Source organism: Ambystoma mexicanum, chromosome 3q (genome assembly GCF_040938575.1).
Source record: "Ambystoma mexicanum isolate Mex_15411 chromosome 3q, UKY_AmexF1_1, whole genome shotgun sequence".
Lineage (NCBI taxonomy): Eukaryota > Metazoa > Chordata > Amphibia > Caudata > Ambystomatidae > Ambystoma > Ambystoma mexicanum.
Window position 1 is genome coordinate 870,341,887 of NC_090926.1, and position 22,500 is coordinate 870,364,386.

The following is a 22,500-nucleotide window of genomic DNA, read 5'->3' on the forward strand; positions in this document are numbered from 1 at the left end:
CCAATCTGGGATGGATATATAAGTTTCGTACTTGCCCATCCTAGTCCATTTTCCATCCTTCTTGTTTTTACAGGTGTCATCATATGGGAATACCAATTTTGCTAGCCATCGTAACATAGCCCATTTTACTTGAAATTGTCCTCTGGTTGTGTATGCTTCTAGATGACTGATGCATTTTGCACCATGTGTAGACCTTTCACTTGCAATAAATGTTCTTGCCGCATTTATGGCATACAGTATTAGGGAATAAACCTAACCGCTTTCGTCTGACGTTCTTTCGCCCACCTCCTTCATGCGCTGGTACCATACGTTATTTTTTAAATGAACGGAATTTTCCAGATATGTATTTACACTTTCATGGTTCTCCTCAATATCCCTTTTAAATCGAAATAGACTCCTAGTTATATTATAATACAGGCTGTTTATACTTGTAGTGGGAACAAAAGTAATGTTTCATTAATACCCTCCATGTAATTGCCATTTTTTGCAGCACGTAATGCCATAATGAGAAAAACACAAATCCTAATACCAGCTGATATCACTGTCAAAATTACATGAAAACTTATCTACTTTCTGGATGGCAATGAATTTTTGAAATGTTGAAGCCTCTTCATTTTGTATTTACTTTAATATGCCAATTTATCTCTAGAATCACTTCTATATAAATATTTAAAAAAAACTATTACTGCAATTATCAATCTCCAGACAATACAATTATTCTTAGGGTCATCTAAAAACATGAACATATTTATTCCTCTCCATATTGGGTCTGGATAAGTCTGCAATATGTAGGAAAAAAAGAACAGAAAACAATGTGTATACTAGCGTGACAGTATGCATTATAAACGATGGTCGATACTCTTCTTTCATTGTTCCATTAGGCCTGTCTAAAAAGAGTGTTAGCTGCAAGTCTATTTTCTCCTTATCAAATTTGAGAAACAATGAACTTCAGTTAATTTGAAAAAGGTTAAGCCCTAATCTATAGTGCTTGGATGCACTTCATTCTCATTGTTCTCGTTTCTAGCCATCTGGCGAGTCTGCATGCATGGAACTACTTCTCTTGCTTTACTCTTGCTTTACTTGGCTGGATCAGCACACGCAGGACTACTTCGCTTGGGATATTTTCAGGAGGGCCGATGTTTCGCCTTTATAAGGTTTGATGTTGTGTAGATGTAGCCACGTTCTTCACCCATTCAATTTAACTGCAGTGGGGCTAGCATGGGGCCATTCAAAGCGGTGCGTACTCCAGGTGCGTATACATTTGTGTATTAGCACCTGGTCTCCTCGATACAACCTTGGAGGTTTCAGAAAATCTTCTGTTTCACTAGATTGATTGCCTTTGTCACTTCTTTTTGATCCCTCCCTTCTGTCTTTGATCTGTCGAGACATGAAAGAAACACTTGCAATCACAGTTGTTAAATAATCGTGCATTTCATCACCAAATGCCTTTGCTACACTGTCGGCATCTTTTCTTACACTAGTTGGTTGAGTCAATGGCGTTCTGATGCACCTTCCGGTCACCAACTCCTGATGAGTTAGATGGTGATCTGAACCAGGCTGATTTGTAAGGGCATATAAATCAAGGGGCAGGCAATGTAGCCATCTCTTTTTCAAAGTGTTCAAAGAAGTACAGGAAAGTACTGTTTGCTGGGAGGAGACGCCATTGGAGCCGTGCCCTGCATTTGCCTATAGTTGCCGCATGGGAACTTTGTTGAAAACTACGCCTGGAGGACGTCTTTACGTGGTGCACACTGTGCCTGACTGAGAGGGTGTGACCATAGTAACCAGACCCTCCCACTTTTGTGACGCGAGCCGCGCCTTTGAGATCCGGGGTCCCAGCGCACCCGGAAGTACAGGAAAGTACTGTTTGCTGGGAGGAGACGCCGTTGGAGCCGTGCCCTGCATTTGCCTATAGTTGCCGCATGGGAACTTTGTTGAAAACTACGCCTGGAGGACGTCTTTACGTGGTGCACACTGTGCCTGACTGAGAGGTGAGTCTTTATGAATCTATGGTTGCGGGCATAGCTAATTTTCGCCTAAGTTACATCGTTTTGAAAGGAGTGCGCTTCACGCACGTTAAAGCCCTTTTCTAGACGTCTTTACTTTGCTGACGCTTTCTCTAGACGTCTTTACTTTTCTGATGCTGACGCTTAAAACTCCGTCGTCATGCTTTTGCTAATTTCTGGTTGTGTAGTTTAACTTATCTAAAGGACTACTTAACTGCTGTTTTGAACTATACTTACTAGTCCATCACTGATTTCTACCATTTCTTCTCTTTAGGGTGTGACCATAGTAACCAGACCCTCCCTCTTTTGTGACGCGAGCCGCGCCTTTAAGATCCGGGGTCCCAGCGCACCCGGAACTACAGGAAAGTACTGTTTGCTGTTCGCGGTGCACGCGTGGGTGTGTGGCGGTTTCCCCCGCTTCTTTTTGGGGGCTACTCGGCTCGTTAGTGCTTGCGCTTGTACTTTACCTATTCATGAAAGTTGGGTTTAAAACCTCCCATCTCACATGATTCACTGAAAAAAGTTTGGAGAGTTGTGTAGCAAAGGGTTTCCACACTTAAATATTGCCTGCTTATTGGATTGCTCTATACATATTTAATGGATTCCACGCTTAGAAATGGGAAAAAGAGGAAGGAGTGTACCTCAAAAATGCCTGCTTCGTGTGAATCCCCAAAAAATGCAAATAAAAAAAAAAATGATGAGATTATTCCCATTCCCTCGTTGAATGGAAAGACATCTTTTTTGTCAATGTCTAATCATTCGGACATAGTGAATGACAGTGGTGACACTAAACCAACACTTGAAATCCGGCAGGGAATTTTGGACATTAATGAAGTGTGCTCCTTAAAGGCAGCAAATGAAAACATCACTCTTGATCCATTTGCCGTAGATGAACACACAGAAGAAGTCCAAAAAATCATTGATGACATCCATGAGAATAAATACTTGCCTATTGCTGATATCTCTATGTTGGCACCCGTGATTATGTACGACCTAGATAAGAGTCAAGCTCTCGTTGGGCCCATCCACACCGGTATCCACTTGTGGGCCATGGAGAGAGCACGTACACTTTCACAAATCTTGTGAGTTCCCTGATAGATTAACGAGCCCTGAAAAGGGACACAATGCCAAATCTGGGACTCAAACTCCCGTAACTAGCTCTCCAGTAAAAGACGCAGCTTTCACTAACAAGATAAAGAAAACAACATTGGAACAGAAATCTCTCAATACATCTGTACCAATACTTAACTTCTCGAATGTACCTGAGGTACCTTTATCCCAAGACATACCTATTGAGGAAGAATTCGAGCAAAAATGTAGTGACCTACCTATCTTTACGAGAGTTTTAAACTTGCTTGATCGTGGCCATGAATATTCACATCTTTTGCTTCAAGAGATGAAAAAAGAGCTTGCTTCTAATAAAGCTCAACTCTCAAAAGCTGAAGGATATATATTAGCACAAGAATCCGGTCATATATATCATTCAGAATGCCACACTAGAGCAGCCTCAATGGTTAAAAATGAGCTTTGTCACCTCTCCCAAGTTGAGGAAAAAAAGAATGTTGCCTCACAAACTACAGAAGACCAGTTTCTGTCAAATGGTATTCCGGCAACTTTTGCTCAAATACTGCAGTGTAAGGATACATGTCAAGATCAATCCCAAAAACCCAGTTGTGTATCTAATGATAACATCAACTATCTTGAAATTGCGAAACTTCAGCACGACAGACTCTGTCAAATTGAAGCAATGCTATTTCAAGGAAACACAACCGAGAACCTAGAGAAAACACCTTCGGAAAATGGAGAGGCTGTAGCGAATGTAAGCTCGCCCGACAGCATTCCAGACAGCCCCTCGACTCTGGTAAAACTTCTTGAAAATGAAAAGCAAATTGAAACAACGCATGAACACAATAATGCTCAAGAAAAAATTTATTTTGTATCCCGCCGTGCGAAAAGAAATCACTTGAAAGCATTGAAGAGAAGACAAAAAAATCAGGGCCATTCTGCGGGCTCCGAGAAAAAAATACGTGAGCTAGCTTTTGATCTTGCAAAAGATAAAGTCACAAAACTGTCATCTTCCAAAATAACATCTGTAGAGTTGACTGAGCAGAGTCTAAACTTTAATGAATTAAATGATGAAAGTAAGACTGCTCTCCAAATTAAACCTACTAAGGGGCGTGATTTGAGCTCACCAGTAATGTCTAACTCTGAGGGCACCACAACGATGGCATTGAAAAGGCCCATACAAATGAGTGGAACGGGGGACATTCTTTCGTTTAAGGAGGTGGGGCTACAACCAATTATTGAAAACATGGTTCAATCTCAGGTAGCAGCTTTCTTCAAGGACATGTTCTCGAAGAAATCTGATAGCTTGGTACGTAACATCATAACTAAATGCAACAATGAAGGTGTAAAAAGATCTGACTCAATGGAGAATGCTGAAGACTAAGCGAACGTGCGCACTTGTATCTGACGTATTAGAAAACCTCAATCGAACAGCTGAAACAAATACTAAAAGCAGAGGAAACGCACAGGAACCAAACGCAATGCAGATGCACAACACGCAAGAGTCGCATGACAAACAAATCCAAAAGATTGCTCAAACACAACCAAAACCTGTTCCATGTGTGCCAACGCTTGAAGATTTGAATCAGCCACGGCAGAAATCTAGTAATGAGAACAAGGTCTTGGAACTAAGGTTCCCCTTTGATAGGGCAGCAATAGGTGGTCCGTGGTATTTCTAATACTGGGGAGTACGAAAACAAATTGCAAGAGGAGTTAAATGAAGATCATATCTCTGTTTATTATGCATTTTCATAGTATCCCTGGTGAAATGCAAAATATTATCGGCAGGAGAAGCGATCCTAAGATCAATGGCATGGTACGGATCAATCGTTCTTTTCTCATGAACTCTCTATTTAAAATTCCAACTTTACGAAGCTTAGTAACAAATGATATAGAGTGGATTTGTTTACCTGCATTGAATAATAACAGAATGCTATCCAATAGGATATCCCCTATTATTGCGAAACTAATCTGGGAGCATCGTAGTGACCTTTTGTTTCTTGGGTTAGGAATGGTAGGATTTGATAATATAAAAACTGCAATGGAATTTATGGAATTCCAACACTCACCATCGACAGTGATCTCTGATCTTTATGTTGCCAACCAAGGACAAACAAATTCTCAAAATGTCATGATGAATCAGCTCGCTGCTCTCACAAATGCCCTTAATGGGCTCAAATGGTTAGAACCTCTGGTCAAAACAGTGGTCAGTAAAACGCCTTTAATTAACACATCATAAAATGATGATTTAGTTATTCTGTCATGGAACTGTTGTGGCATGAATAACTTTTTAAAATGGAGAGAGAATCCTCGCACTCTACAAATCCCGAATATATTGCTTATTCAGGAAACTATGGCACTTAAAAAGATAGAAATTGAGGGTTTCTCTGTCTTTAGTCATCACGCAAAGAAAGGCGTGGAAGGAAGACCCTCCGGAGGCCTAATGATCTTGATCGACACTACCTTAAAATTTATCATCAAGAACGTATATAGCACTGATTTATTCATTATATGTGATGTTTGTTTTGATGTGAAGGCACATGGTCATCTGCTTCTGATTTCACTCTATTGGAATCCAATGCAATATAACATAGAAGAATCATGTGAACTTTTAGCAGAGACTCTCACTGAAGCTCTTTCCAAAGCACCTCTTGCGGAAATATTAATTGGAGGCGACTTTAATGCAACATGTGCTTCTAACTATAATACTGGGAACATTGACTCCCCTTATTATCAGGCCTCACGCAGTAAAGGGGAGAAGTGGACAAACATTTTTAAAGCATGGAACATATTCCTACTGTCAGTGTCCCCCGTCCATCAGAATTGCACATGGAAAAGAGGTAACAAGCAGTCATGGATCGATCATATGTTTGCATCCAACGAGTTGTCGGGCCGACTTCTCCCGGTTGACTCCTCTGGAATTGTGTTTGGTGATCATGCATCCATATCATCATCGATACCCCATTACTTTATACGCTCTCCATGGTCTCCTCAATTGGCGCTAATTCAATACAATAGACCAATGCTCTCTATTAACTGGTCTGTTAAAACTTGTAGGAGGTTAATAGCCCTTGTAAACAGAGACATATGGAAACCCAATAACAAGAATAGTATTGATAACGCAGCTATAATAAATTGGAACTGCAGGATGATTGCTGAACACGTAGCAATGTTGTCCAAATCTAGTGTCACGAAACACACGATGGAGGAAGTAAGTAGAACTTTTTGTGCTGTCATTGCCGCATTAAAAAAAAACGAAAACCTTGGATCTTCGTAAGATTACGAAATCTAGGCTTAGCATGTCTCAAAGTGACTATCGTCTCCAAAAGCAAAAAATAGTTGTGCAGTATAAACACGCACTTAAAGAGGCACGCACATTAAAAAAGATTCAACAAAATCAAAGAATTGTGAATCTATTATGTAATAATAAAAATAAGGAAATCTGGAAAACGATAAAATCTCTCGATAAAGAGGATTCACGTGAATTTGAATCATGCATTGACAGCACAACATGGTTTTCATTCTTTTCTCAAAAATTTGCAATACCCGAAGAATTCAAGGCGTATGAACATCCTCCTGACTCAATCCATTCCTGATTCCTGCCCATGGGACAGAAACAACATATGCACGGCAATTCATAGACTAAAAAGTTCCAAATGCCCAGGGCCGGACGGCCTGCCACCCTGTTTAATCAAAGATGACCCCTTATTTTGGTCGGCCATGTTTCTCTCTATTTATCAGGAGATATTTTGCTCGAAGAAGATCCCAGACTCATGGCTTACATCTATTATAATACCTATTCACAAAAAAGGCAGCATTTCGGACCCTAACAACTTTAGACCAATTGCAATTATTGATGTGGCAGCTAAAATCTTTGCCTCACTAATTCTTCGAGAGTTAGAAAGTTTTGCAGCTAGAAACAATTCTCTGAGTGCATCTCAAGTGGGCTTTCGTAAAGGGATGGGTACTCCACTCAATGCAAGCCTTCTATCCCATATTATCGCACATGTGACATCCCCCGATAAAACACCTATATTTGTAGCATCTTTAGATCTAAAAGCGGCATTTGATTCGGTAATTAGAGGGAAGCTATGGGACAAACGTCAAAGAGCGAAGATCCCTCACTATCTCATCATATTGACGCAAATGTTACATCATCAAAAAAAAATTTAAAGTGAGAATTAATAAGATGGGTACCCTTACGAAAGCAATACCTTCGTGGATAGGGGTGAAACAAGGCTGCAACCTTGCAGCAATTTTGTTTAACTTTTATCTTGCAGAGATCAACGAGATTTGGGATGAGGGAAAATCTTTTCCGATTCGCATTGGTTCACTCTCCTTATCGTGGATCGCATATGCAGATGATATCTTACTTTTTGACCGCACTCAGGCTGGGTTGCAACAAAAGCTCACAAGCTTTATGTGCTATTGTAAAAATAACAATCTATGCGTGAACCCACAAAAATCTAACATAATAATTTTTGCGAACAAAAAAAAGGTACGACAATTTACATGGAGAGTGGATGATACGCCAATTATGATAGCTATGGAATTGCCTTATCTGGGTCTTATCATAACAAAAAACATGTCGCTTAAAAGAATAAAAGAAATTCTTACCATTAAAGCAAATACCTTAAAATGTCAAATGAAAGTGTTGCACTATAAGATCTGCAAATTTTCATTAATACCCCTTTTGGAGTTCTACACTAAAAAAAGCTGAGGCTATATTGCTGTATGGGGTAGAGCTTTATCTTTGTGACTTGAGCCCCTTATTAGACCAGTTACAAGGGCAAATGTGGAAATATACTCTTAGTCTACCGGCATCCATGCCTAATGCGATTCTCAGACACAAACTGGGTCTGAATGCTCTATCGGCCAAATACAATTGGAGATTACTGACAAACTTTGCTAAAATCTTATATCCTCCGAGAAACTCACTATACGAAGAGTTACACACTATGATGATCAACAACAATCCACCCTCCATAGTACATTTGAAAAAACGTATGATGGGGATCATGGATGACATTGAGTGCCCATGCGAGGCTCTAGAGCTTTTTCAAGCTAAAATCAAAAAGAAAGTTCTTGAATTGGACTGGGTGAATACCTGCACGAAGATTTCTACCTACTCTTCTTTTCAAGAGTATTATAAATTTGTGCACAAACAAGAACCACATATGGTATATCTAACCTTACGTCCCTGCCCTATGATACGTCAGACTTTCATGAGGTTTAGATTTGATTTGATAAACACAAAGGTTAGACAAAAGCACTGGTTTAATCAAAGCATGGATGATATATCGCTAACATGTCGCTTTTGTATGCAAACAGTTGAGTCGCTTAAACACTTGTTTTTGTACTGTATTTACTTTGAGATTACGCGTTGCAAAATGTTGGAAGCTTTTGTAGATGCAAATACGATTGAGGGCCGGGAGTGGATTTGGATCAAATGCATGTGGGGTTCGTCGAATACTTCTATAATCAAAACTACAAGTCTCGTAAAGTTTATAGAGCATGAATTGATACATTTGGGCTAAACTTATACCTTCTAGATTGAAAGGTAAGGGTATCGAAATCTGTACATACATGAGTGTGAATAACTGTACCTTAGCTTCTAAGTGATCTATTTGAGGTACGCTCATTATTTGGCAGGACCTTTTGGTCATGTTGTACTGTTACTATTATCGTTCTCTTTTAAATCTGTTTGTTTTTCTGCTATTTTTTTTTAGTGACAAATTGAAAGTCGAAATTTGCAAAGGTTTTGATATACTTCTTTTGTTTTGTATCTTGACTAAAAACAAATAAAAACAAGTTTAAAAAAAAAAGTGTTCAACTTCACTATGCGCTCCTTTAATAATCTGTTTAACCTCTCACAGACACCATTCGCCTGTGGGTGATAAGCAGAGGATAACTTTTGTTTTATACCCAACTGAAGTACTATCTGCCCAAACAACTCATTTACAAAATACGGTACATTGTTAGACTGCAGAACATTGCACACCCCCACCTGGGGAACACCTCTCGTGCAAGGTACTTGGCAGCGCGCACTGGGCAATAGGGTGTGTACATGGACCTGCCTCTATCCATCTAGAAAAAGGACATAGTACGACCAGCATATACCTGTAGCTGTTGCATATCTGTAGCACATGTATATAATCTATATGCAGATATTGAAATGGGCCATTGCTCCTCTCATTGTTTGCAACGTGTGCCCTGCAGTACATTTCTGGCACGCTATGAAATTCACAATGAACTGTGCCACATGCTCCAGAAGATTGGGTGAGAACCACTCTTCTGCAATTGTTGCAGCTAGACACACTCTCGAGTCGCTTGTGCTGAGTAATGAAGCTGCTCCAGCCCTACTCTCAATAATGCTAGAAGCACTACTGATTTTTCACTGCTATCCTTCCACCAAATAGCCTCAGTGGTGGATAAGGAACACCCTTGCTTTCTCCATAAATCCTGTTCTTCTTTTGAAGCTTTACCTTGTAGTTCAATTAACTGGACAATAGACCGCATTTAAAGCCCTCCTTTGCTACATGCGTCATTCTGTCATTTGTTTAACCTCTTCTTTCTCTAAACTAATTGTGGGTGGATAATGGGCTGCTTTTTTGGCCTCTACGTCTGCGGTTTTGTTTCTGCTGGAAATTAAATCTGCTTGTTTAGAATGTGCTGAGCATTTTACAACTGCTAGTGTCAATGGAAGACTCAATGCTTCTATAAGCCTATCCAAAAGGGCAGCATGTTGCAACGGAGTGCTGTCTGCACGGAGGAAGCCCCTCCTTTTCTAGCATGACAAAGCTGCGTGTACAGTTGACGTCACATAGGTGGAGTCAGGGTACACCATCACTTCCTCATCCTCAAAGCTCTGCTACGTTTCTTCGAGCGCCACCAATTCTGCAGCCTCTGATGAATAATTTGAAGACAATCTCCTGCATGTTACTACTTCAAATTCATCTTTATTCAGTTTCACTACCTGCAGCTCCTGCGTGCCACTTTCCTATTTGTCTTGTCCATATTCGAAGAACCACCAATGAAAACAACTTCCCCTCCCTCCTGATGACATTCTCTCTAGCCTGGGGGATTTTGTTGTAATTCTCAACATATGTTGTGCAAGCATGTACATAGTCATGCTCTTCTACTGGTTCTGCTATAAATGTTGCTGTGTTCAGTTTTACATCTAACCGTTTTAATCGCTGGGTTGAAAATAATCACCTCATACCCCTGATGCTCTTTGTGTGGTCAATGTACTTTTGGGCTTCTCTAAAATTGCAAACATGCATGTTCTACAAATAAGGTTATTGGACATCCCATTGTTATACTTGAAGCTTTTTCATTTGTAAATTCAGGAGCAGCTAAAGATTGCTCACAGTCCCTTCATTACTGGGTGACTGGGTGTGAACTCCCACTGTAATATGCCAGAGGTTTATGGCCATGCCCTAATGTCTTCTGTGTAAGAACTGCTGTCATCACTTCTCCATTTGAATGGGAGAATAAAGTTCTTCATTGTAATCTGAAATCTCCAACACAGGGGCTGTACTAACTGCCTGTTTAAATTCTTTGAATCCTTCAGTGATCTCCTCTGTCCATGTTCGTGTGCGCTTATGTACCTGTGCATCTTTAAGTCCTTTTAACCCCTTAACTGCCATGGGACCCCCTGCCCCGCCCCGCCCCCCCTCCTGTGCTAAGGCCTTTTTTGGTGATTTCGGTATGTCGCCATTCAATCCCTTGTAACATTTCTGTTACATGAGATATCTCTGCCTAATTTGGCCCCTTTTTTCCCACATGTAGATGGTCGTAATTCCACCAAGGAATCCTAGATTGCTGTAGGGGGGTGAGAGAAAATAACCAAAAAGGAGAACATTTTTTTTTTCCCCAGAAATTGCCAATAAAATGATGTACAAAGAAGCCTGTAGTTTTTTCCTTGTAAGTGCTAGGAACAAATGTTTTGCTGTGCTAAATTCCCAATTTTCCAGGCTTTCAAGAACTGGTTGAGTGGAAACCAAAAAAAAATATTTTGATATGGTTACCAGCCGTTTTGTGGGGGGTCTATTTTGGCCTTTTTTGCCAATAGAACATGCGTGGACAGCATGGAAGAGAAGAGTAGGAAAGCTGAATGGTTAGACAGGCATACATTTCTGAAAAGTCGACAAAATTCCAAGTTTAGGAAGGGGTGATTTGCGCAGGTCAGGCAACAACTATGAAGGGAAAAATTCCATAGTTTGTGGAAAAATCGGGAAAATGACAGAAAAAAGGTATGTGGTGGACATGGTTGGCCCGGTAAGGCATTGACTTCTGTGACTTTTCAGAAAAATAATGCTCTGCTACATTCCCCCGACTCTTCCAGTTAGTAAATCACACATTTTTCGCAATGTTTCATAAAATAAGCAATACCACAACCCAAAAAACGGAGTCATGGTACACAGGAGTGTTATGCTTACGGCCTAAACAGATGTACTTGGCATGTGTAAATAAGGAAAACAAATGTGGTGAGGACGGGCAAGCATACATTTTTTGAAAGGGCACAGGCAGACCCTTTGAAGGGTATGTGACTTGTGCAGGTTACAAAAGTGTATAGTGCCTAAAGCAGCTACTAAATGTAGGTCACATTTGGGGAATAAAAGGGTTGTGTGACAAAGGGCAGCAGCAAATTGGTTGAAACGCTATGAAAACCATGCAAACACAACAAATGTCCTACCTTCTCGCGTTCCCACAGGTGTCCCGATGAAAACGGTACCTCACATGTGTGGGTGCACCTACCTGGGTGCAAAGGGAAAAGGCTAAACCACTGGTATCCCCAAGTCTTTCAGCAGAGCAGATTTTGAGAAATGTTGCTCTTGTGGACAACCTACACAATTGGGCCTAGGGTGTTGAAGCCACCAAGGAAAAAAGGGAACCCCATGCATTTCCAAAAAGAGGACACCCATGGGAATCCACAGAGGTGTGACTTGCACGAATTGCCCCAGAATTTATTACCTGCAACCCCAGGCAAAGTCGGAAATTTGGCGAAAAAACCGAACATTTCTGACATTTCACTCTGCCCACCCACCGAAACATGCCACCAACACCACATGTCCTACCTTCCCGCGTTCACAGGTGTCCTGACGAAAACGGTACTTCACACGTGTGGGTGCACCTACCTGGCGCAAAGGGAAAAGGCTAAACCACTGCTGTCCCCCAAAGGCTTTGGGGAGCCAACCTACATATTAGGCCCTGGGGTGTCGCATCCGCCAAGGAAAACTAACCCGATGCATTTCCGAAAATAAGACACTTGGGGGAATCCACAGATGTCTGACCCGCGCAAATCGCCCCAGAATTTATTACCTTCAAGTCCCGGCAAAGACCCACATGGGAGACGGGTGCCCAAGGCCAGAGTCATTACCCCCAACTTTCCTGGAGCTCTGGCTGGCCTGCGTTACAGCTTCGCCCTCTGGGAAAGGTCGGGTCCTTGCCGGTGCTCCCTGAACCCGCTGCTTGGCTTGGGGACGGTCAAACCACATGGGAGACAGCCGCCAAAAGGCCAGGGAAATTACCCCCGACCATCCTGAAGCGATGGCTGGACTGCATTACAGAATTTCCATCGGGAGGGAAGGGGACCCTGCCGGTGCTACCTGCAACTGCCGCTGGACTTGGGGATGGTAGACCCACATGGGAGACAAGGCGCCCAAGGCCAGAGGCATCACTTCCAACCATCCTAGATATCTGGCTGGCCTGCGTTACAGCTTTTCCCTCTGGGAAAGGACAGGGACCCTGCCGGGGCTCCCTGGAACTGTCGCTGGGCTTGGGGACGGTCAACCCACATGGGAGACAACCCTCCCAAGTCCCGGGACATAACCCCCCAACTATCCTGGAGATCTGGTGGGCCTGCGGTACAGCTTCTCATTCCAGGAAAAGATGGGGACCCTGCCGGGGCTCCCTGGAACTACCGCTGTGATAGGGGACAGTAGACCCACATGGGAGACAGCTGCCCAAGGCCAGGGACATCACCCTGGAGCACCGGCTGGTCTGCGTTACAGAATTTCCCTTCAGGGAGGTATTGGCACACTGCCAGGGCTCCCTGGTGGGGAAAAGCTGTACCACAGGCCAGCCAGAACTCCAGGACGGTTGGAGTTGATGCACCCGCCCATGGACATCCATTTACCATGTGTAAACACACATTTGCCCCTCCCTGTGGGCAGATTTCTGCCCCTATGTGGCCCCAGGGAGGGCTACATGAGATCCCCCCCCATCCACCTGGGGTGGGGGGAGAGGGCCACTCCCTTTTTATTATATAAGTCGCTGGTGGTTTAGGGTACCCCCAAACCCCTGAAACCTCCCTGTATTTCGATATTTAATTTTTTTGTTTTGCCCCTTCACCATGCCTATCTGCACCCAGGGTGGGCAAAACCAACCACCCCATGCTTTGGGGGCCCTGGGTCAAGTTTTCTAATGGCCCTCCCACCACCCCAAATGGTTGGGGACATCTCATGTAGCCTTCCCTGGGGCCACATAGGGGCAGAACTCTGCCCCCAGGGAGGGCTGCCTGAGATGCCGCCCCTCCATTTTGTGTCGGGGGGAGAGGGACACCCCCCTTTTCATTACATGAATGACTGGTGGATTAGGGTGCCCCCACCCCCCCATCAAAACCCCATTTTATTTTCAATGTTTTGTTTTTTTTACCCTTTCCCTTGAGGCACACGGGCACATTACTGTGCCCACCTGCCCCCAGGGTGGGCAAAACGTACTGCGCCATGATTTCTGGTGACCCTCTCCCCCCACCCCAAATGGATGGGGGGCATCTCATGTAGCCCTCACTGGGGGCAGATAGGGGCAGAAATCTGCCCCCAGGGAGGGCTACATGAGGTGCCCCCATCCACTTAGGGTGGGGGGAGAGAGGCCCAACCCCCTTTCATTGTGCAACAAAAATCTTGCTGGCTAGTGGCCCTCCACCCAAATCTCCTTTTTTTTTTCTTCTATTTTTTCCCCCAGGGTTGACAATACATGTGGCCCTATGCTTTGGGGGCCGGGGGGAGCAGACCCCTCTCCCCCCAAATCACAAAGAGATCCCTGGTGGTCTAGTGGGCATTGCTGGGCGCGGATCGAACGTTCTGCGCCCGATCCGCGCCCAGCAATGCATTAAAGAAGGTGTCGTTGGAAAGAGGAGAGTCTCCCCTTTCCAACGACACCTCCCTCGATCTGAACGGCACAATAGTGCCTTAGATGGAGGGAGAAAACAAAGGAAACTTACCTTCTGTTTTCACTGCGGCAGCCGAAAATGAAACTGAACGAATTCCAACCCCCGGGCCGTGAGGAGGAACCTTTGCAGAGATCGCACAAAGCTGAATGCCAAAATGGACGAGCTATCTCGTCCTTGGCACTGCAAACATAATGTCAAGGACGAGATAGCTCACAACTGAAATTTCATTTCCTCGGTCTTGTCTACAAATCTCTCTATGACCTGGCACCCCCCTACCTTTCCTCCCTCTTCTCATTTTACTCCCCCTCCCGCTCTCTTCGCTCAGCAAACCTCTACCTCCTCACTGTACCCCCAGCCCCATTGTGAGTCTTCATGAAGGGGAATCGAAAAGAATGCATTCTTTAAATTGACAACTGTGAAATATTTGGCCGTGGATGGGATGTTGCACAGTGTCGTTGCAAGAATTGGAACTAAAGGAAACTCTGCTTCGACTATATTGTTTTGCGGACAAAGGACCTGAATATATCTCCACAACCCCCCCTTTGATAGTTTCACAGGGTACACGCCCGTGTTACATGGTGAATCTGATGGCATCAATATGCCTTGCTTCATTAAAGCGGAAATGGTCTAAAATATACCTTCATCAAGCCTCTCTAGACATGGGGTATTGCGTCTGTTGTGGCAAAAGAGCTCCTGGTTTTAATCTAATTTGAACTGCACCAATCCCTTTTAATAAACGCACATCATATGGCCTTGTGGTTCATAACATTTCTGGCACTTTCTCCAAGTCTTCCTGAAAAAATGGCAATCTTCTTTTTACCAATGCAATTCTCTGCAGTATTTCTATATTATTCTTCACTTCAATCCAATAAGTGATAGTTATTAAAAACACTAGTTTATCATCAGAGTAGTCATCTCTAAACAGTTCTTAGTCTGCCAAATCTGTCAACCTGTATCCTTCACTGAGGGCTATCCCTGTCCTCCATCCCCTTCTTTCATCATCTGACCCATGCAGCATCACCCTTTCTTCTCTGACTACCGCTGCTCCTAGTTCTAAGGGAATGATCTGCCCATCCTCATCCTCCATGGGGATTTCTGGTCTGAACAAAAATTCATCAGGTATTTTGAATATTTACCTTCCAACCTGGGTAATCATAACAGTAAAATAGTCACTCCATACAAAAATACTTCTGGATATCATGGCACTCCTCATAATGCTTTCTGGCATGTAAAGGCTAGTATAAACTCTCGCACATTCATATAGTGTATCCCTGGAGTAGCGCACACTATTCCTTCATCAGTAAAAGATAACCTCATGTTAAGTTTTGTCATTAAGTCACGTCCCAATATGTTAACTGGTGTTTGCCTAGAGTATAATAATGACATTGACATATGTTCTTCTGTAGAAATTGGTAACTAGTCTGTAAAACGAACTAAAGTAATCACCCCAGAGAACCCTTGAGCATTCATGGCAATACCTGACATTGGGCATTTTCCCTCAAGGACACAGGAAAGAATGGCTTCTGTGTCTACTGGAAATGAAAATGTCTTGCCCCCTATCGTCACCTTGACCCTTTGTTCCTCTTGAGGGTCTGGTGTCACTGATGGTACTGAACACATCAAGTCACTCTGTGGCTGTCCTATTGTGGATACAAATTCATCCCCGTACCTGTGAAAGGATTTCCTCCTATCACAGTCACACTTCCCATTTTGGGTGCGGCTGCCTGTTGGACTCTTGACGTCATGTTCCATTGTGGTACCATAGCATGCTGTATCTGTGCTTGCTGGGGTTGTGCCTGTCTTTGCATGGGTACCTGCATATGCAACAGTGCTGGCTGCATTTGTTGGGATTGTGGCGCATATATCTGAGCATACGTGTGATCTTGGGCATAATATTCCTTTGGTTCTGCTTTATATTGTTGAGCATAACCTATCCCCCCTCTTGGAGCTTGCCTATTCTGTTGCATGGCTCCTCTGCGTGTCCTAGCTATGTGTCCCATTCTTCCGCAATTCCAACATTGTTGCAGCTGTCCACCATTAAATCCTCCTCTTCCCTGAGAGTTTTGACATCAACCTTGTTCTACTCCTCTAAGCCCATTCCCTCTTCCTCAAGGCCAATAATTGTACCCACTCTGATCTGCAGGGTATCCTGCATTATTTTGCTGCCCTAACTGTATCTCATGTGTCACCCTTCTTTCAATATTTGTCAATACCGCTCCCTCGATTGCTATTTTGTATGTTTTCTGAACTAACTTTGCTTTCTGTTCACAGCTTTTTTCTTATTATTCTCCTGCATTGATCGGTAGTAATGCACGATTGTCAATTGTATTTCTGTCCATGGCTTTGCTTCCTTTCCCACCTGTTTTTTCATCTGCTGTTGCACTGGCTCCGGCAGCCCCTGGCACAAAATGTGGTAAAATAATGCTATGATTCAATAGAAGGTAGATACCTACACAACAGCATATCCAAATACCCGGAAATGTAATTCAAAACACTTTCAATTTATTAGAAATGGATAAAAGACAAACACAATTAGAACAAAATGTTAATTTGAACATATAGTATAAAACCACTTTAAAAATAAAGTACTTGTGACACTAAGGTTGGCATACTATCCCAACCTTGGACTTTCGGCTCCTTAGCAGCACGTACGTGAAACGAAATCTAGTTGTTCGAATTCCGTCATACTACTACCCATTTTCCCAATTAGTCCACCATCTCTCATTGGAAGGCCACATGCCGAAATCTTGCGTTTTTAGTTTGACTTTGTTGCCTGCTCACTGTCCTGGAATATTGAAGGGAGTGTGAACACACCATTATCTTAGCTTGAAGCTCTAATGAATAGCCTTTGTTCTCGACTTCTGAATCACGTGAAGAGACCACAAACGTGTCTATTTCAGTCTTTCATTTACTGCTATTTGATTTAATTTAATAGGGTGTTAAGGAGAATTTTCATTTCAGTGCTAAATTCCTCCCACCGTAGAGACCCCAAGCTCTCATGTGTTTTTACCTGATTTGGATTTTGTGTTTTCACTGTTTTTGGAGTCTGACAAACACCACAGGCATCTGCTTTTTGTATGGTGACACACCGCACCTTCAGTGCAGGGTCACAGATAAATCCTTTAGATTTCTCATAAGGTTTAAATACCTTTTCTTGTGTGAACTAGAGTTCCCAAGAATAGTAAAGTGAAATTGACTTTACTTACCTTTTCTCTTTGTAGGTACAGCACACACCCTCTTATGTGTAGTGCTGGGGGGTTACCTAATAGCCCCTTATCCTACTTTCCCATGTAACATTTTTATGTTACCCTCACTATTTTAAATGGCCGGTGGCAGTGGTTTACATTTTCCTACCATTGTGCTTTTGCAGGTGGAACCCTCAGCTGCAGTACAGTACCCATGGGTGACCAGTCTGTCAAAATGGCCCCTGTCTTCTTTTTTCGCCATTTTCTGTTTGTGTGGTCTTTCTTGGGTGCGTTGAGACCGGTTTGAGCCCTTTGTTCTTCTTACATTACCTTTGCCAGGCTTCCGCCCTCAAGCCTGCCACTGGCTCCAGTGTGTCTGCAAGGATAGGATGTGAGGGAGGGTCCCAAAACTCCCCTCTTTTCTCTCTAGGAATGCCTGAATGCAACTAGTCCCGATTGGCTGGATTGCTGGCCTTTCAGGACAGCCACCCTGCTGTGTGATTGACAGCCTAGGCTGTGCATGAATAGAGAAACCGGCTTAAAAGGTGAGGGTTTTGGGACAACAGGCAGAGTTGACCTCTGGGAGAAACACCCGATGAAGAAACAGTGATCGAAGCTTGTTGCAGCCTCCTGGACCTTTGAATTTCCTAGTGAAGCCCTGCTGGTGTGCTGACCTCCTTTTTCACCTCGTCAGAGGAGCTCTGGAAGAGACAACTTCTTCCCTTGGGTTAGTGGGACCAACTAACCCAGAGACTAACTCCACTGGACCTCCATCCTCGACTTGCTGAGCCTCTCCGTTGCTGCGGGAGCCCAATGCCAGGGGTCGAGTGCCCATAGTCGAGTGCAACGTCTGCCTCGGAACGAATCTGGCTAAAAGCTGCAGGAGACTCCTAAGGACCCTCCAGAAGCAGGACCTCCAGATCCAGAGTCCCCTCACCAGAGTGCAGGACCGAGGGACAAAGAGAGTCCAGCCCGTGTGAGAGATCTGCTTCAGTGCTGTTTGTTAAGCGCTGAAACCGCAAAGTTCTGCTGAACGAAAAGAGCTCGTAGCTGCCGACGACCTCCCAAGTACTGCTGCAGGAGCCCTCTTGTCCCCGTGACTGAGGCTCCGGAACCATGGTCTGCACCGCTGTAGCAAGACGGAATCCAGCTGGACCACACTTTTGGTACGGTTTAGGCCTGGGGTACTTGCCTTATTGCCTTTAGCCACACTCTTCTCATTTGAATTGCATTGGCTTACCTTTTTCGAGTTGACGTCAACTCCCTTCTCACACGGTTAACAACTTGTGGCCCTACAAGTGATTTTTCTCAACTATCCAAGTTTGTGCAAGACTTTGATCCAGGAAGTGCATCAGATCCATAGACTGTGTTCCAAATGACTTTGGCTGACTCCCTAAAGGCGCTCTACTGAATCCATTGTCTTTGATATTGCTTGTTCCTCATAGCTGGTAGCTTGCTGTGTACTGGTACTCCTGGGAAAGGCTTATCTAGACTTCATTGGAGGATTTAGTTGTCATCACATTTACTGAGAAACTTCTAAACTTTTTACTTCCTTTAACCTTTACTTTCTACAACTCTGAATCTGCCAAGTATAACATTGTGATATATAAATGCAAATACTATCCTTGTGATTGAAGTCACCTCCGGATGTAGGAGAAATGTATGAAGCGTATCCAAAGATTATTCACTGGTTTATTTGATTCTGAAAAGTAATTTCCAAAGTTTATTTGTATTGTTACAACCTTTTGCCTTTTTAAAGAATGCTTATTTAAAATTGACGTTAAATAAATATTTATAACTGAAACCTTGAGTGTAAGTATTACTTGGTTACTTGTATTTACGAATTTCAATTGTACAGCTCACATTTAACCCTCTTGGGCTAGGCCTGGCTGCTCAGTCACACTACCAACTTGTGTAGTACAGACCTATACCAAAAGGTGGGTTACCTAATACCAAGCAGATAAGTGTTGTGTAGTCTCAGTGTGACTGCACCAATTCCTACCTAACACAGGGTGCTTGTTATACTCTTGGCCTCTAGAGACTTTTTTACTCTATCGCATATTAAATTTGTATGCTTTTAATTGACCAGCATTTTGGCTCTCTCAGATGTTTTCTTCTTCCTTCGTCTACAAAGAATGTCCCACATTCAGAGCTTGTGTGTACTCCGTTTGTCCTCTGTGCTTACCCTTCAAAAATAGAATCTTTGCTATAGTCCAACCTTGACTCATCGTCTGCTCCGTCCACTGAGCTGTTTTCCTTCCCCTCCTGATTCTTACAGCCTCGGCCTGTCTCTGAGGTAGCTTGGTTATTTTCAACATGAGCCAGTGTCCATTTTCCTACTATGGCCATCCTTGCCACGTTAAATATTCCTCTATAGCAAGCTTCTATATGTCTTCTTTCTACCTTGTGTTACTGCATACTTAGTTATCGGTCAGTAAGTTACTTCATCTTCTTTAGATGATTACTTTAGCTTTAGGTACATATTACTCTTAGTGCTTCAGTTACATCGTTACTTAGTATTTTCATATCATTTTAGCATAGATTCATACGTCTTCTTCATGACATTACTTTGCCCTCCTCCGATTTCACTTCAACGTCCATCCATGATATTTATTGATGCATTCTGACATCTTGGCAGACAACATACTTCCATGTAAAATTCTTCCATACAACATCCTTCCACACTTTCAGTGCGAGGGTACATTTTATATGGCTGGCTGAGTGCATAACGTCTCTCATACACTCAATGCAGTAAGGGAACTATGCAGGGGGTCCCATATATGGCTTTTCTCTGACTGTTCCAATATGACGGCGTTGAGGGGGTGTGAACTGGCAAGATACAGTCTACCTGCTCCTCTACAAGTAATTAAAGTTACTGTAGTAGCTAGAGTACTCATAGTCGTTAGTCCCCTTTCCTCCATACGTCCCACCCACATTCCCCTGACAGTATGACAGCGGCTAATATGTACTAAGAGTAGCCAGATAATTAAGTGTCCGATGTGTTCAAAGGGGACTGAGGCGAGGCGACCGAAAGGGGACTAAGGACTGAGTAGTCTAGTCACTACCGGAAGTAACTTCAATTTTTTGTTCTAGAGAAAAAGAAGGAACTTGGGTCATGCAACAGTGCCAAAAACAAAAAATGTATGTTAGCAAAGTTATCACCTATTAGCCCATCATGCCAGTAACTTGTGCTTAGCTTTACACTCTTGGGCCTTACCAACTCTCCTATTGAGCACCAACCATCCTCTGCAACCCAAGGGCCTGTATACCTGCCACCACGGGTCTCTGCCACATAGCTCACCATGTTTACAACTATGAACACCATTGCGCATGCGCCGGGGGACTAGTTCTGCCACTACCCGCGCACACGCGCACTCTGCAGGTTAGACCCTGCTCCTCCTACCGTGCTTCCTAACGCTTCGATCTTGCGGCTTTCTATCCTACTAGGCCCCCTACCCCAGCAGGCAACTGCATACCCTGCTCACTACAGCCGGGGCACTCTAGCATTCACGGTCCCCTCAGAACCATGTTCTAGAGTGCTGTGCGCATGCACGGAGGTAGCAATGTCTCCCTAGCGACGCATGTGCACAACACTACCATGACACAGCTCATTGTAAGAACGCAGGGCCACATCACCCTGAGGCGAGCAGCATTCCGGCACTGCTTCTCGAGCGGACAAGTCATACAGCCCGCCCAGGTAAGAAGCTCCTGCCCTGCCCACCCTATAGCTAATTACCTCCCACAAAGGATTTGGGATTTTCTGATGCAAACTTGGTCCTTCCATTCTTCACAGGACCACTCACCTGACTACTGGATCCTCCATACATTATGAACCCAGCAACAGCTTGCAAATATCACCCCCTGTGAAGGCTCCAGCCAATCCACCAGCAATTTGGGAGCTCTGCTTTACCCATCATGCCTGGTAAATACATTTAGTCCCTTTATCTCTGTATTTTACTGCTATAACGTAATCAGGATAGCATTTTCATTCATATACCCATATGTCTTCCACAGCGCTACATCATCTAAGTGGGAGTCCCTTCTACTTATGGTCCCCTAAAGAAACTAAGAATCTTTTATTCTACCCCGGAGAGGGATCCTGGTCCCAGCACACTGAAGGTCAGAGCTCACCCCCCTCCTAGCATTGCCTTGTGTCTCAGCAGTATTCCTGCAGCTTTTAATGTCACTGAGCTCTAAGCATGCATGTGAATTCACAGTGAATGTGGCTGACACCAGCCCTTTTATATGTTCCTCCTGTAGGGAGACCTTCCCAGTCCTTTGAAGAAGGCTCTTGAACAGAATTTTGCCGAAACATCCGGGGTCCCTCGGCTGTCTTCATCGAGGCTACCCCCTCACTACATCTGAACTATTGATGTAAACCCAGATGTTGACCTTTGATTAGGCCACGCTTTTTGTGCCCGGCTTCTGCAACTATGTACTGAAATAGATTGCTAAAATGTGACTTATAAACACGGTAACTACTGTACTACACAAGTCACTGGAGGTGAAGGATTTGCTCAGTAATAGCTCTTTATACCATTGAATTTCTGCTGCTTATACCACCTACAATACTTTGTTTCAAGCTTTTAAACAGCTTAAGACCACTAATAAAGACTGGTCAGATTTATGTAAAACCTGTTTTTTCTTTTTCTTAATAAGCCTACAAATAATGTACATGCTACACCCTTACTGGTCTCTAGTGTACCTCGCATGACAAAGACATAAATATGTTTTACCAAATTGATAGTAATACAGTAAAATACCCAGTGAAGGACACCCCCCATGTATCCATGTATTTGATATGCCCATAGTTCTTCCCATAGATGGGGCTATCCCTTCTGTTTCAAGGAAACCAGTTAAAGCAGTGTCATTTAGGCGAAAACGCCATGTTTTTAAGACCTTACGGAAAGACCGGTAAGATTCCTCTGCCCTGAAAGGAGGGGGGGGGGGAGCATGCCAATGTTTCACTGATACTGCAGGGAAGTTGGAGCTGCCACGTCTAACTTTTTAGAAGGTTGGAGGAACAAGGCGGTGGGCGTAGATGGCTGTCATGACCCGTGCCCCTGGC

At 43.5% G+C, this 22,500-nt stretch overlaps 1 protein-coding gene across 3 annotated transcripts in view; it reads left to right on the top strand.

Annotated features, from left to right (window-relative positions):
- RHOT1 (ras homolog family member T1) overlaps positions 1 to 22,500 on the top strand; it is a 1,148,557-nt gene that overhangs the window by 638,093 nt on the left and 487,964 nt on the right. The window lies entirely within an intron of this gene.